At 32.8% G+C, this 5,468-nt stretch overlaps 1 pseudogene; it reads left to right on the top strand.

The window, feature by feature from the left end:
- The first annotated feature begins 1,724 nt into the window (after nucleotides 1–1,724).
- On the top strand, nucleotides 1,725–1,839 carry LOC138396071 (U2 spliceosomal RNA; annotated as a pseudogene).
- Nucleotides 1,840–5,468: the final 3,629 nt, after the last annotated feature.

The following is a 5,468-nucleotide window of genomic DNA, read 5'->3' as shown; positions in this document are numbered from 1 at the left end:
CAGAGACAGCTTCTTTCCCTAAACCTCATGAACCAACCTCTGCTAGCTGCCAACTTTTCTTCTGCAACTTCCTCAGCTCTCTCAGCCTTCATAGAATTGAAGAGAGCTAGGGCCTCCTCTGGATTAGGCTTTGGTTTAAGGGAATATTGTGGCTGGTTTCATCTTCTATCCAGACCACTAAAATGTTCTCCATATCAGTAATAAGGCTACTTCTCTTTCTTATCATTTGAATGTTCCCTGGAATAATATTTTTATTTTCTTTCAAGAACTTTTCCTTTGCATTCACAACTTTATTAACTGGTTCAAGAGGCCTGGCTTTCAGCCTATCTGGGCTTTCAATATCCCTTCCTCACTAAGTTTAATCATTTCTAGCTTTTGATATAAAATGAGAGACGTGTGACTCTTCTTTTCACTTAGGTCATTAATTGGCCTAATTTCTAAATCATTGTGTCTCAGGGAATAGACAGGCTTGAGGAGAGGGAGAGAGATGGGAGAATGGCTGGTCAGTAGAACAGTCAGAAAACACACAACATTTATCAATGGTTTGCCATCTTATATGATCATAGTTCATGGCATCTCAAAACAATTACAGAACAATACTATCTCAAAGATCACTGATCATAGATCATCATAACAGATATAATAATAATGAAAAAAATTAAAATATTGTAAGAATTACCAAAATGTAACACAGAGACAGAAAGTGAGCACATGTTGTTAGAAAAATGGCATCAATGGACTTGTTTGACACAAGATTGCCATGATATTTATATTAAAAAAAACATTATCAGTGAAGTGTAATAAAGCAAAACACAATATAATGAAGTATGTCTGTATATTAAGCCATTACAAAAATCTCAATAAGTTCTATAAAGAGGAAATGATAAAAATTGACCACAGTTCCATCCAATTAGAAAATTATAACATTTTTAAGGCCATTCTAAATGGAATTTTAAAATCCTCTATTAAGTAATCATTGAATTAGAGGAAAAAGACCAAAATAAATCTACATATATTTAAAAAAAAATTAAACTTAAGGGGCTACCACTACACATTTGGGATAATTTGAGCACCCACAAGAGTAATAATAGTGATGGATGATAACACATCAAATATAAAAAGATATTTTTAAATGTATAATGTTATTATATTTTAAACAATAAAAAAGATGGGGAAGAGAAGGTTCTTCCTTAAAGAAGGTTTATTAGTAAATGTAAAAGGAATGATATAAATAGAAAATAATAAATTTGCAAGCACTAATGTAATAACTAATGTGAGCAAAGATCATCATGAATGCTAAAAATATTGAATAAAATTGTATTAAGAACAGGATATTCATACAATCTTAAAGCATCAGCCTCAGTTATCTACCAATTGCAAGAGAAGAGGTTACCTTTTCAATAGAAGAATCTCAGAGACACCATTTTAATCAAATAATTAAATAAGGAACCATTGCCAATAATGGGACAAGTCAATATTATTGATCTGGTACACTGAGAAGGACACAAGATCCCCTATTTAGCATTCTTGACAAAAATGTTTAACCTGAGTCTAAAAATATATAAATAATCAGTGGGACATTATACAAAACAACTGGCATCTACTTTACAAAAGTCTGAAAGTCATGAAAGACAAGAGAGACTACTCTAGATTAGAAGAGATTAAGCCAAGATAACTATGTATACTGAATGATCCTTGATTGAATCATGAGTTGGAAAAAAAAAAATGCTTCTCAGCCTTTTGGCTAAGATCAAGTGTAATATCTATTCTTATCAGTTTAATATCTGATATGTCCTCTACCCAAGGAAAATATATTAATCACTGAAGCAGAAAATGAATAAAGAAACATTGGACTTAAACAGGACTCTTGAAAATATGGACCTAACAGACATTTACAGAACATTCTACCTAAAAAGTACTGAATATACATTTTTGTCATCAGCACATGGGGTATTTTCCAAGATTGATTATAACTGAGGCCACAAAACAAGTCTCAGCAAATTCAAAAAAATTGAAATCCTACCACGTATCTTCTCAGACCACAGTGAATAAAACCAGAAATTGATTCCAAGAGAAATACTCCAATCTACATAAAGTCATGGAAATTAAACAATCTGCTGCTGAACAATCCTTGAGTCAACGATGAAATTAAGATGGAAATCAAAAGATTCCTTGAACTGAATAACAAAGGGGACACAAGATATCAAAATCTACGAGATACAGTAAAAGCAGTTCTAAGGGTGAAGTTAATAGCCTTAAATGCCCACATCAAAATAACACAAAGATCACAAATTAACAACCTAATGTCATATCTCAAGGAATTAGAAATGAAAGAGTGAACCAAACCCAAAGCCAGCAAAAGAAAAGATATAACAAAGCACAGAGCAGAACTAAACAAAATCGAAAATAAAACAAAACAAAAAATATGAAGGATCAATGAAACAAAAAGTTGGTTCTTTGAAAAGATAAACAAAATCAATAGACCATTAGCCAGATTAATAAGAAATACAAGAGAAAGGGGTCAAATAAGCTCAATCAGAAATGAAAAAAGGAACATTACAACTGATACTGCAGAAATACAAAATATCAGCTATGAATAATGTGAAAACCTCTATTGAAAGAAAATAGAAAACCTGGAGGAAATGGATAAATTCTTAGAAACATACAGACTCCCAAGCCTAAATCAGAAAGTAATAGAAACCCTGAACAGACCTATTATGAGAAGAGAGATTTAAGCAGTAATAAAAATATCTCCCCCATCCACAAAAAAGCCCCACACCAAATGGATTCATAGCCAAATTCTACCAAGCCTACGAAGAAGAACTGGCACCTATTCTACAGAAACTATTCTATAACATAAATAGAAACTATTCTATTCAGCAAAGGGAATCCTCCTCAATTCATTCTATGAATTCTAATAAAACCTTGATACCCAAGCCAGGAAAGGACACAACTAAGAAAGAAAACTACATACAAATATCCCTTATAAAAACAGATGCAAAAATCCTCAACAAAATATTAGCAAGCTGAATTCAACAACACATCAAAAAAATGATCCACTATGATATAGTGGGTTTCATCCCAGAGATACAAAGATGGTTTAACATATGCATATCAATAAATGTGATTAACCACATAAAAAGAAAAAAAAACAAAGACTACATAATCATCTTGATATATGCACAAAAAGCATTTGATAAAAATCCAGCACCCTTTCATGATAAAAACCCTCAAAAACTAGGCATAGAAGGAACATACCTCAAAATTATAAAAGCCATATATGACAAACCCAAAGCCAATATCATACTGAATGGGGAAAAGTTGAAAGCATTTCCCCTAAGCACTGGAAAAAGACAAGGGTGCCCACTGTCGCCACTTCTATTCAACATGGTGTTGGAAGTCCTAGCCAGAGCAATCAGGCAAGAGAAGGAAATAAAGGGCATACAAAAACAGGAAAGAGGAGGTCAAACATTTCCTGTTTGGTGATGATATGATCTTGTATTTAAAAAACTTCCTAAAGGCTCCACGAAAACACTCCTGGAATTGGTAAATATTATAAATTCAGCAAAGTCTCAGGTTACAAAATTAATGTACACAAATAAATAGCATTTCTGTATACTAATAACAGTTAAGTGGAGAATCAAATCAAGGATTTGATGCCATTCACAACAGCTACAAAAAAATAAAATACCTAGAAATATGCTTAACAAAGGAGGTTAAAGATGTTAAAGACCTCTACAAGGAGAACTACAAAACACTAATGAAAGAAATCACAGGTAGCATACAAAAATGGAAAAACATTCCACAGTCATAGACTGGTAGAATCAACATCATTAAAATGTCCATACAGCCCAAAGTGATTTACAAATTCAATGCAATTCCCATCAAAATAGCAACATCATATTTCACAGATCTAGATAAAATAATCCTAAGCTTGCTTTATTTGGAACCAAAAAGAGCCTCAATAACAAAAGCCATCTTAAATAAAAAGACAAATCTGGAGGCATCACATTACCTGTCTCCAAATTATACTACAAAGCTATAGTAACCAAAACAGCATGGCAGTAGTGTAAAAGTACAGGCAGAGATCAATGAAACAGAATAGAGAACCCAGAAATAAATCAATCTACCTACAACCAACTGCTCTTTAACAAAGCACAACAAAATACACCAGGAAAAGGATGTCCTATTCAATAAATGGTGCTGGGAAAACCTGATAGCCACATGCAGAAGAATGAAACAGGATCCCTATCTCTTCCTATATAAAAAAATTAACTCATGATGGATTAAAAAATTAAATATAAGGCATGAAACCATAAAAATTCTAGAAGCAAATGTAGGAAAAACTCTTTTAGACATCAGTCTAGGCAAAGAATTTATGACTAAGATCCCAAAGGCAAATACAGACACAACAAAAATAAATATATGGGACTTAATTAAATTAAAAACTTCTGCACAGCAAGGGAAATAAATACAGTGAATAGACAACCTACAGAATGGGAGAAAATATTTATAAACTATACATCCAACAAAGGACTGATATCCAGAATCAACAAAGAACTCAAACCAATCAGCAAGAAAAAAACAATCCATCAAAAAGTGGGCAAAAGACATGAATAAAAGTTTTTCGAATGAAGATGGACAAATGGCCCACAAACATATGAAAAAATGCTCAATATCACTAACCATCAGGGAAATGCAAATTAAAACTACACTGAGATACCACATTAACCCTATCAGAATGACCATTCTCAAAATGTCAAAAAACAATAGATGCTGGTATAGATGCAGAGAGAAAGGAATGCTTATACACTATTGGTGGGACTGCAAATTAGTATAACCTCTATGGAAAACAGTATGGAGATTCCTCAAAGAAATAAATGTAGACCTACCATTCAATCCAGCAATCCACTTAAAGGAAATGGAACTCATTTTATCACAAAGACACCTGCACTTGAATGTTTATCACAGCACAATTCACAATTGCAAAGATGTGGAAGCAACCTAAGTGCTCCACAATTCATTAGAGGATAAAGAAAATGTGGTATATGCATACCATGGAGTACTAGTCAGCCATACAAAGAAATGAAATAATGTCATTTGTAGCAATATGGAGAGAACTGGGGACCATTACTCTAAGTGAAGTATCTCAGGAATGGAAAACCAAACACCTTGTTCCCACTAATAAGTGGGAGATAATAGATGGGAACGCATGGGCACAAAGCGATATAAAAAATCAAGAATGGGGGAGGGTGGGAAGGTGGATGTGAGATAAAAATCTTACCTATTGGGTACAATGAACATTATTCTGGTGATGGGCACACTAAAAGCCCTGACTTAAGCATTATACAAGATATCCATGTAATAAAAATACTTGTACCTTCTTTAATAAATAAATAAAATTAAAATAAATAAATAAATATACATCTTTACCTTTCTGTAAGAAAAGAAAGAAAAATAAAACAACT

Source organism: Eulemur rufifrons, chromosome 15 (assembly GCF_041146395.1).
Source record: "Eulemur rufifrons isolate Redbay chromosome 15, OSU_ERuf_1, whole genome shotgun sequence".
In the NCBI taxonomy this organism is placed as follows: domain Eukaryota; kingdom Metazoa; phylum Chordata; class Mammalia; order Primates; family Lemuridae; genus Eulemur; species Eulemur rufifrons.
The sequence above is the reverse complement of the archived record's forward strand: the minus strand, read 5'-3'. Positions and strand labels throughout refer to the sequence as shown.